This window comes from Schistocerca serialis, chromosome 3 (genome assembly GCF_023864345.2).
Source record: "Schistocerca serialis cubense isolate TAMUIC-IGC-003099 chromosome 3, iqSchSeri2.2, whole genome shotgun sequence".
NCBI lineage: Eukaryota > Metazoa > Arthropoda > Insecta > Orthoptera > Acrididae > Schistocerca > Schistocerca serialis.
In genome coordinates, this window is record NC_064640.1 from 646,634,091 (window position 1) to 646,646,386 (window position 12,296).

The 12,296-nt window shown below is 38.3% G+C and overlaps 1 protein-coding gene across 1 annotated transcript in view; it reads left to right on the plus strand.

Moving 5' to 3' along the window:
* Positions 1-12,296, plus strand: part of LOC126469550 (uncharacterized) — a 304,761-nt gene that overhangs the window by 163,230 nt on the left and 129,235 nt on the right. The window lies entirely within an intron of this gene.

The window sequence follows — 12,296 nt, forward strand, 5'->3', positions numbered from 1 at the left end:
GACACTCTGTAGCTCAGTACGGGCTTTTGTTTAAGTTTCGAGAACATACCTTCACCGAAGAGTCAAGCAGTATATTGCTCCCTCCTACGTATATCTCGCGAAGAGACCATGAGGATAAAATCAGAGAGATTAGAGCCCACACAGAAGCATACCAACAATCCTTCTTTCCACGAACAATACGAGACTGGAATAGAAGGGAGAACTGATAGAGGTACACAGGGTACCCTCCGCCACACACTGTCAGGTGGCTTGTGGAGTATGGATGTAGATGTAGATCACAGCCTATAGTTACGATTTCTGATGTCTACTTTTCTCTTAAACTTATAAATACACACCTCATGCCCAACTGAACTAATCACTATTGTATTCCATAAAACAGCGAGAAAGAAAGAATCTTTCAGTGTTCTCTTATCTCATATGACCACTATTAGCAACTCCATTCGGTCCTTCAACTGCTATTGCCTTAGGAAAACATACTCACTTTTTCTGCACATGTATAATACTCGTATTTTACTGCATTTACTGTATGTTCACTTTGTTACATCTGAGCCAAGTAACTATAATAAAACTTCTTAGAGGGTGAATTATCTGACTCTTTGGGAACAATAGAAGTTACACTTCATTTCTAAACATTTATAAAAATTGACAGCATACTAAAGTCATATTTATGAATACCAGGATTGTTCCTTGGAAAAGGGTACACATGATTTCCTTCCCCAACCTTTTATAATCCAAGATTGTGCTCTATACTTAATAGCCTCACTGTCAATGGGACATCAAACTCTAATCTTGCTTCTTTCCTTTGAATCCCCATATGTTAATGTGCTGGGTGGAAAGAAGTAGTCTGAGAAGCTTTTAACACCATTACAGGGGATGTTATGCTGAGAGATAGTTGTTATGAAAAAAAATTCAATATGTTGCAGTGTTTCAAAGACCTTCAACATGAAAGGTAGCTAATCAGTTTTCAGGTACACAAACTGAAACATCCTGCCAGAGATAGTGTCATCAAACTTATCCTTCATTTGGTTTCCTCAAACAAAACAAATGAAGCTTTTGCTCTTCTATCTTAAATTTATCTCTACTTAAAAAGGCACAGACCCACACATTTCTGTACATTGCCGCATTTTAGCACATGCAAGCACTTGAGTTTATGTACACAATGACTTGATTGGCTACCTTCAGTCCTACATATCTCAGAAACCGTGCCATGTTGAGATTTTTTTTAACATTTATTTTTCAGCATAACCTCCCCTGCAACACACAAGCTTTTTCGATCATTTCTGACCACACAGTATATAGAGTGTGAGGGGGAAGGCAGGAATCAGATTAGCTGTGGCATTCTGCCCATTTGTCTAATGTAGAGTTCCTAGGAAACGTGCTTTCTTGGATAGCTAGACAACAATTCAAGCAAATCATATTAATGAAGTTTATTACAGTAAGATAAATGACATTATTTAACATTGCATATTCACAAAGGTGTGTCACAAGCAAAGGGTGACATACAAATAACCAATGTCCATTGGTATATACAATTCCAATATAATCAAAACAATACAGTTCATAATTCACTGCTGTAGCGTTCAGAGGATGATTTGTCTTCAACTCGGGCCGCAGGCAGTTAAAGTGGGGCTTATATTCGCTTCGTGTAGTGGCCACGCCTATCTGAGAGTCATCCTAGCAACAAGTTGGTCGGTGTTGGTCAGTGTACTATTGGCTGATATTGTCTCAGTGCCCTCTCTCCTGTAATGTTCCTGGATGACATGCCGAGGCTTGACATTACGGCGGAACATTACCATCTGTCTACAAGCTTTTATAAAACCACATGCAGGACTGTGTCCCAATAAGTGTAATTCTCTCATGACTACTCCTTTACTGCCAGACAGCACACTTAGCAAATTTTCCATTAACATTTACCACTTTGCAGCATTTGGTGACCACTAATTTATATGTTTGATGTGAACAGTTTGTTCTGAAACTATGATTTAGTAGCCTTATGTCCAATTCTCTAAAGAGCCAGCAGTTGTTATTGAATCACCAAATTAAACAATATTTATAGATCATTCCCAGTTAGTTTAATTCCTCTTCCAGATTAACAATGACACCTAAGATATTTTATATGAATTTTGGGAGAGGTATCATCAAATGAACTATGTTGATCACTATCAAGGTATGACAGCTGCAAAAGTCACTGCAGAACTTAACGTCACACCCAGGAACCCTATCAGCACTGAAACAACACAAAGATAACTCCACAAGCAGGGGATTATAGGGCAACCTGCAATTCCGAAATCACTGATCTGTAATGCAAATGCCTGTAACAGAAAAATGTGGCATGGAGCATTAAAACCATGACTATTGAGGCAATGAAAGCAAGTTATTTGGTCAGATGTGTCTTGTTTCTCTTTATTTCCAATTTCTAGCTTAGTTTATGTCCTAAGGGTGAAATGTAGTGGGTGTTCAGTGATGATTTTGATGGACATACACATCATGGAATTCCACAGTCCTCATGGTTACTTTATAAGTTCACATTACTGCCAAGTATTATGTGAACAGTGCAGCTGATCAGATCCATCCCATAGTACAATATTTGTTCCCCAGAGCTAAAGATGTGTTCCAAGAGAACAGGGCCCCTGTTCACAGAACTCACAGAATCAAGGACTGATTTTGTGAGGTTTAGGAAAAATTTTCACATCTCCCCTGGCCACCACAGTCACCAGATCTCAATAATATTGAGCATTAATTGTCTACTTTTTAGAGTAGGTGCATAATCACTGTACACCTCCACATCATAATGTGAACTTACCACTGTTTTAAAGGAAGAATGGAATAAGGTTCCACTGTAAACCATATAGAAACTGTATTTTTCTATTCCAAGACAACTAAAAGTTGTTTTGAATGCCAACAGGTTTCCTACACCATATTAGGCAAATTAAACACTGATCAGCCAGAACAGTATGACCGCTGACATACTATCGATATAAACCTCTCCAGGCGATAGCAGCATCACCTGGTGGAGAATGATGACTAGTCAGGCACACACAAGTTGCATGTAGTATCAGTGAGCATGCTGTCCATGTGTAGAATGAGGAAGGTGCATGATCTATCTGAGTTTTATCAAGGGCAGATTGTGCTGGCCTGGAGGCTCAGGATGAGCAGTTTTGGAAACTGGATCACTGGTCAGATGTTTGAGGAGTGCTGTGGTGAGTGTCTTCAGCATGTGGCAAAAGCAAGGTGAAACCAAATCCAGACATCGTAGGTTAGGGCGGCCATCCCTCATTCCATATGTTGGACATTGTAGGCTGGGCAGACTGGTGAAACAGGACAGCCAGCCAAATGCAGCGAAACCAACATCAGTCTTTAATGCTGGGTAGGGTACAAGTGTAACTGAACACACAGTGTATTGAACACTCCTAACAGTGAACTTTGGCTTCTCATGGCCCTTGCATGTGCCAATGTTAGCACCTCAACTTTGGCATCTACAGCTGAATTGCACATGTGACAACTGGCGCTGGACACTGGTGCAATGTCAGAGCAATCCATGGTCTAATGAATCTTGATATATCGTTCATCATTCCAATGGGAGGATTTTAATCCATTGTGTATCAGATGAACAGCTCCTGCCAACCCCCTCCCCATCCACCTGCCCCGTTCGGCAATCAGGTGACATGTATGGAGATGTGGTGCCATTTGTCTCCAGCAAGCTATGAAGGCCTCACCACTGTTATCCATGCCAAATGTGGACATACAGGTTTTTAGGCAGGTGGTCATAATGATCTGGCTGATCATTGTATATTGGGTTTTTGATGTTCCATATTTTTGCCCTCTGCCCCTCCCCCTATTATTAACTGAATCCAGTTCATATTGTTCCAAACATAATAACAAAATCACAATTAAAATGTCAATAATGCCCAAATATTGTTATTCAACACCATCAGTGCGTGAAACCTGCTGTTTAGCTATCTGAGATACCTTGACTACAGTAACCGCAAAAATGTATGTTAGATATCAGTAGCAAAAATGTATAAAAGGAAGAACATTGCGGTAGATAACCATGTTGCAGTTTCCCACCCCAAAATCCAGATAAACTTTCTAAACATCAGTACCACTCATGAATTAGTTGTTAAACCTGCTCTGACTGGATTACTGTTCCCTACAGTACAGTACAAGGAGCAATCTATGATAGTGGGACTTGAAGTAAGTGTACAATAACACATGGCACTGCAGTGCTTGTGTTATTCAGAAGTATGATGCAATCCAAAAGAACATTGCATTGTACTTCTGAATAACATAGGCACTGCAATATCTTACTTATCCACCAACACTGGGCAAGTGACTACAAATGGCAAAATGTCTGCCAGGTACGGGAATATACATAATGTATGTACAAGTGCAGGCTGTAGGCTTATGGTTGATGGCATATGGAAGTTTGGGTCTGGAAATCACACATGCTCAGAGAGCCTAGTGGTAAGATGACCACTTGCGATAAACAGGAAAGGCGGGTTTGAGTTCCAGTCCAGCACAAATTTTCGTTGTCATCATTCCATTATACAACTGATGGTTGCCTGTACTTGCAGCTGCAAATACATTTCATGTATGCGATCAGCATGTCATCAAACCCTCCAGCTGCTATTATCAGCAGATTAATGCTAATTATTCTGATGCTTCATTATTGAAGCAGTTTCTCAATTGGCATCATATGTGTGAGGGGACACCGTTCCAGAACTCCAAAAAATCTGAGGAGGTACTGGGAATCAAACCTAGGTCCTTCTCCAACAGTACTAACCATTCAGCTATGGAGGCAGTCAAAAATGATTTTACCCTGTGTTTAAATACAAATTTTAAATGGAGGTCAGTATTCTCAGCCAATAGAGGAAAGCAATTGTAGGTCTTTTCCAAAACTTTGGTAATGATCACGCTAGTCTGAGTAGTTACTACAGCATTGATCTAACTAGTTCTCTAAGAGCAGCGCCTAAGCAAATGTTTTGCTCACATCAACGCAAGATCTTAAAATCTAAAATTTTTGTACATTTGTTCCAGTGAGACCTCAGAAGTTACTGCCCTTCACAGTTGGTTTCTGCTGCAGGGAGATAACCTGTACAGGAATTATCTCTGAAAAAGTAGCACTTATTAGGGGTATTTTACCACAGTTTGATGGGATGTGTTACTAATTGCAAATAGAAAATTATTAATTAATTACTAGTTGTTTTTATTATTAGTTATTATAGTATGAAGGCTTTCACGACCGGATGACATATCTTCTGGTAAACCTTCCGGGATGTAAGGTCGTGGTCCATGAAACTCTTCAGCTCCTAACATTTCGTCCAGAGCTGCACTGGACATCACTCACTGCAGGAGAAACACCTCTGAAGATGTCCAGCGCAGCTCTGGATGAAACGTTAGGAGCTGAAGAGTTTCATGGACCACGACCTTACATCCCGGAAGGTTTACCAGAAGATATTAGTTATTAATTCATGATGCTCCTATGACACGTCACATGTGGTTCATTTTCTGACAGTTGTGTATGTGGTGTCAAGCCCTATTCCTCATTTTCTGATTATCAGTATTTATTGGTCCGTTTTGATCTGTTAAATAGTGTACTGAATATAGAAATCAAATGAGAGACAGATAAAAATCTAAACTTCTGCAACTAACTCAACTAACGTCAATTTGTGTTCGATGATGGTCTTCCTACTCATCAAGCAATATTCTGTTTTCAACAATCAAGTTTTGAAATCCATTTCCAAAAATATTTCTTGAGCAGGTAACTTTTGTTATCTCTCAAAAACATTTGATTGAGTGAACCATCAAATTCCTTTTTTAAAAAGGCTGAGTATTATGGTCTAGGTTGTGATGTTGATTTGTGGCTTCATTCATATCTAAAGGACTGAAAGCAGATTGTAATGCTGAATGGTTCATTTGATTCATTCATTTAAATCATCTTATTGGTGCACCTTATATTGTGGTGTGTCACAAGGCTCTGATTTAGTTCCACTGCTGTTTCTTAGTTTCATTAATAACCTGGTCCCTATACAAAAAGTAGGTTAACCCTTTTTGCCTACAATACTACAATTCTTATTGACAGCTTCTCAGTTAACAATTTTGGACAAACTGAGAATAAAGTTTTCACTGAAATCTTATACAGAATTTCTTCAAGTAGTCTCCCATTCAATGCAGATGAAACCCATAACCCGTATATGTGTTTACATATACCAAAACTAGAACTTGAAGAAATTAACATAAAGTGTAGAGGATAGTCACTACAGAAAGTTGAGAATACAAAATTCCTGTGCGCTTATATAGACAGAAAACGTAATTGGTCAACCCACAATCTTCATCTTTTTAAAACACTTCATTCAGCATGATTTGCACTATGGATTAACACTTCAGTGGCTGAAACATCCACCATAGATGCTTACTTGGATACCTGTTTTGAAGGATGGAGATCCTTACCTCTACCTAACAGTATTAATTTTCCTTGTTGACTTTTGTCCGTAGTAAATTTTCTCTCTTCAAATACACCAGCAAGTATTTTGTGTACAACACAAAGTCTTGATGTGGTTCAAGAAAGAGTTTATTTTTCCAGCATTATGCAGTTTAATACACTGCTGCCACTTACTGAATGTCTTCATAAATAGTAGTCCAAATTTAAACAAATTAATGATAATAATATTTGTTCAGCATTGAATAACCAAATACCATTCCTAGAAATAACGTAGTTTCAGGACATCATACAGATTGTTCTTCTGACTACACCAGTTCACAAATTACAAACTAAAGATTTGTATGTAACAATACAGTTTAATGCATTTTACATTTGTTAATATATAAACAGCATCATCATCATCATCATCATCATCATTTAAGACTGATTATGCCTTTCAGCATTCAGTCTGGAGCATAGTCCCCCTTCTAAAATTCCTCCATGATCCCCTATTCAGTGCTAACATTGGAGCCTCTTCTGATGTTAAGCCTATTACTTCAAAATCATTCTTATCCAAATCCAGGTACCTTCTCCTTGGTCTGCCCCGACTCCTCCTACCCTCTGCTGCTGAACCCATGAGTCTCTTGGGTAACCTTGCTTCTCCCATGCGTGTAACATGACCCCACCATCTAAGCCTGTTCGCCCTGACTGCTACATCTATAGAGTTCATTCCCAGTTTTTCTTTGATTTCCTCATTGTGGACACCCTCCTGCCATTGTTCCCATCTACTAGTACCTGCAATCATCCTAGCTACTTTAATATCCGTAACCTCAACCTTATTGATAAGGTAACCTGAATCCACCAAGCTTTCGCTCCCATACAAGAAAGTTGGTTGAAAGATTGATCGGTGCACAGATAACTTAGTCTTGGTACTGACTTCCTTCTTGCAGAAGAGAGTAGCTCATAGCTGAGCACTCACTGCATTAGCTTTGCTACACCTCGCTTCCAGTTCTTTCACTATGTTGCCATCCTGTGAGAATATGCATCCTATGTACTTGAAACCGTCCACCTGTTCTAACTTTGTTCCTCCTATTTGGCACTCAATCCGTTTATATCTCTTTCCCACTGACATTACTTTCGTTTTGGAGATGCTAATCTTCATACCATAGTCCTTACATTTCTGATCTAGCTCTGAAATATTACTTTGCAAACTTTCAATTGAATCTGCCATCACAGCTAAGTCATTCGCATATGCAAGACTGCTTATTTTGTGTTCACATATCTTAATCCCACCAAGCCAGTCTATTGTTTTCAACATATGATACATAAATAATATGAACAACAGTGGAGACAGGTTGCAGCCTTGTCTTACCCCTGAAACTACTCTGAACCATGAACTCAATTTACCGTCAACTCTAACTGCTGCCTGACTATCCATGTAAAGACCTTTAATTGCTTGCAAAAGTTTGCCTCCTATTCCATAATCTTGTAGAACAGACAATAACTTCCTCCTAAGAACCCGGTCATATGCCTTTTCTAGATCTATAAAGCATGGATACAATTCCCTGTTCCACTCATAACACTTCTCCATTATTTGCCGTAAGCTAAAGATCTGGTCCTGACAACCTCTAAGAGGCCTAAACCCACACTGATTTTCATCCAATTGGTCCTCAACTAATACTCGCACTTTCCTCTCAACAATACCTGAGAAGATTTTACCCACAACGCTGATTAAAGAGATACCTCTGTAGCTGTTACAATCTTTTCTGTTTCCATGTTTAAAGATTGGTGTGATTACTGCTTTTGTCCAGTCTGATGGAATCTGTCCCGACTCTCAGGCCATTTCAATTGGCCTGTGTAGCCATTTAAGACCTGACATTCCACTGTATTTGATGAATTACGACTTAATTTCATCCACCCCAGCTGCTTTATTGCACTGCAACCTATTGACCATTTTCCCCACTTCCTCATACGTGATCCTATTTCCATCATCATTCCTATCCCATTCTACATCGAAATCTGAAACATTACTTATCTTATTTTCACCTACATTGAGCAACTCTTCAAAATATTCCCTCCATCTGCCCAAGGAATCCACAGAATTCACCAGCAGTTTTCCTGACCTGTCCAAAATACTTGTCATTTCCTTCTAATCTCCCTTTCGAATACTGCTAATTACACTCCAGAATGGTTTTCCAGCAGCTTGGCCCAAAGTCTCCAACCTGTTTCCATAGTCTTCCCAAGATTTCTTCTTGGATGCTGCAGTTATCTGTTTGGCTTTGTTTCTTTCTTCAACATAACTTTCTCTGTCTACCTGAGTTCTAGTATGTAGCCATTTTTGATACGCCTTCTTTTCCTTTTACAGGCTGCCTTGACTGTGTCATTCCACCAAGCTGTTTGCTTCATCCTACCTTTACACACTACTGTTCCAAGACATTCTTTAGCCACTTCTAGTACTGTGTCCCTGTACCTTGTCCATTCCTTTTCCAATGACTGTAATTGACTACATTCAACTAACTGGTACCTTTCTGAGATCGCTGTTATATACTTGTGCCTGATTTCCTTATCCTGAAGTTTCTCCACTCTTATCCTCCTACATATGGACCTGGCCTCCTGCACTTTCGGCCTCACAATACCAATTTCACTGCAGATTAAATAATGGTCAGTGTCATCAAAGAATCCCCTGAATACACATGTGTCCCTCACAGCCTTCCTGAATTCCTGATCTGTTATTATATAGTCAATGACAGATCTGGTTCCCCTGCCTTCCCAAGTATACTGGTGAATGTTCTTATGTTTAAAAAAGGAGTGTGTGATTACTAAGCCCATACAGGCACAGAAATCCAAGAGTTGTTTCCCGTTCCTGTTGGCCTCCATATCCTCTCCAAATTTACCCATAACCTTTTCATACCCTTCTGTTTGATTTCCAATCCTGGCATTAAAATCACCCATGAGCAGAACACTGTCCTTATCATTTACTCTAACAACTACATCACTGAGTGCATCATAAAAACTATCCAGCTTATCTTGATCTGTCCCTTCACAATGCGAATATACTGACACAATCCTAATTTTCTTGCTAGACACTGTCAAATCTATCCAAATCAGTCATTTGCTTACATATCTTATTGCAACTACGCTGGGTTCCATTTCTTTCCTGATGTAAAGCCCTACACCCCATTGTGCTATTCCTGCTTTGACTCCTGACAGGTAGACCTTGTATCCTCCCACTTCCTCTTGTTTCTCACCCCTTACTCGAATGTCACTAACAGCTAAAACGTCCAGCCCCATCTTACTTGCAGCCTCTGCCAGCTCCACCTTCTTCCCAGAGTAGCCCCCACTGATAAACAACAGCATTACAGGTATTTTTTCTATCATTATACAACTTGTGAATTACCTGAAACTATAAGTTTTAAATACTTAAAAAGCACTTTTCATAATGGTATAGACCTCAACAAGAGAATAAATGGGATTTTCAGTTAATATTTTTTAGATGTTCATTTAATTTGCTTGTAGGAAGAGATGTCAGGCCTTAAGTTAGGACATGGCTAGCTTCAGCCCATTATGAAGGGCATTTTTCTTTCATATAATGTTGTTCTGTGCCTATTTGCATGGTATCTTAATTTTTGTATTTTATTACATTGGTGTAGATCACAGTTTAAATTAGAATTTATTGATTTCACAAACATTGTAACTTCTAAAATATATACACTTATAAAGGTAAACATACATTTTTTTTTTAATGAGGTTCCTTCATGATCCTCTAGGTTTGCACCACAAATAACTTTGATAGATTTTACCATAGTGTTAATAATGTTCTTAGGTTGATTTGTACTGTTGCATGCCATATTTCTACCACACAGTTTAAATTTAATGACAATAATGTAGGACAAGGAATTTTTAGTACACCCATATCCTTAGAATATTTACTAACCATGTTATGCAAAATATGTTTCTAAACAGCTTTCAGTGTAAGGAATCTGTATGCATGTTCCATTTGAGGTTTCCAGTATTGTGATTACCAAGAATTTGGCCAGCTTTCCTTTTTTAAAGTGTCAGTCCTTAAAGATAATTTAATGGTAAATTCTATTTGCTTATATTCCATAATCACAATCTTTGGAACACTGACATTTAAATGGATTTCATTGAAGTATGGTCTACTTCACTATTTCACTGGTAATGCTTCTGCACAGCACATCCAGATGGTTATAAGCTCTCTTTACATAACTTTCTAAAAAGCTTTGATTTACTGGTAAACTAACTAATGCATATAAACAGAAGAGTGAATATGTGTGGGAACTTCAGTATAGCCTGTGCAAACTAATCAAAGCCAAAAAACAGAATTACTGAACCTGCTTTCAACCATCAACTTAAAAACTACACATAACAACATCAGCCTTGATAATTGACTAGATATTCACTAATATGCAAATAAACTAGCAGAAACACAGGACACAACCTTTGGGGACCAGGTAGATCAAAAACTTACTTTTGACTTAGAAAATTAGTTTAACTCAACAAACTGCTACAGCCACTGCTTGAGCAAAGAAAACTGGGAAGAAATATACAAATGTTCAAATACTGATGACACTCTTCATAGTTTCAATAGCAACTGTACTTATTATTTTTATCACTGTTTCCCCATTAAAAAGAAAAAAATACAAAAAGAAAGTAAAAAAAGATATTGGATTACCATTGGAATATAAATATCTGAAAAAAGGCTTTTGCACAAAACATCCATACAGAACATATCTTCAGAGTTTAATATGTATAAATCCTACACGAGAATCCTCAGCAGAGTTGTAAAACAGGCAAAAACAATAGCAAATGACAAATACATAATATCTCTGAAAGTAAAGTAAAAGCCATGGGAAATACTCCCCAAGAATGGAAACAGTAAAAGAATGTCCAGATCTCCAAAATATTAACCTCCCAGACGCTCAGCAGTATTATTGGACCCCAGAAGAACTCCAAGTAACGTTTGTCCATTTCACACAGGTAGCAGGAAATCCCATACAGAAAATCCCACAGTGTCCAGTAATAAATCAGTTCAAATGTAAATCATGATAAGACTCTCTTCCTATTCCTGACTAGTGAGGGTGAAATACTAGACACAATTAAGAAACACTAATCAAAACACTCCTTTGGTATAGGCAGTATACCCATCTTCAGTGTAAAGTAATTTGTTCCCTTCATAGTCAAGCTTCTAGTCTACAACTTCAACTGATTCCCCCCCCCCTCCCCCCTTCCCCCCCCCCCCACCCCCCCACCAAAAAAAACCCTGGACACAGATTAACTAATGACCCTCTACAAAAAGTGGATAAAAATAAATATATCCAACTGCAGGCTCATATCACTCTTATCTCGATTTTCCAAAATTATGAAGAAAATCTGCCATTTAAAAAGACTTTACAGAAAACATAGTTGTTTCTTAGACTCTCAGTATGGTTTTCATAGATCCAGATCTACTAGACTGCCATCATTGCAATACTGAATGAAGCCTTTAAATGTAATTGACAATAAAGAGCATGTGTCTGCAATTTTTCTAGATCTCTCAAAGGTAATTGTTGTCATGAGCTACAACATTTTACTTTTAAAATCTTACCCAAAACCATAGGGAGTAATCCAAAATAAGATAATGGTTAGTTACTCAGGAAAACTGTGTAATAAGTATCATGTACCATAAGACTCTTTCTGGGACCAGTTTTGTTTCTGCTTTACATAAATTAGCTGCAACCAACCATCCCATATCATAGGGACATTAACTCCGCTGATGAAACACATGAGTTAATCAAAGGAACAACTGAAGAATCAAACTGTATACCTCAGACTTTAAAAACTGATTTTCTGCTAACAGTGTAATAATAAATATACG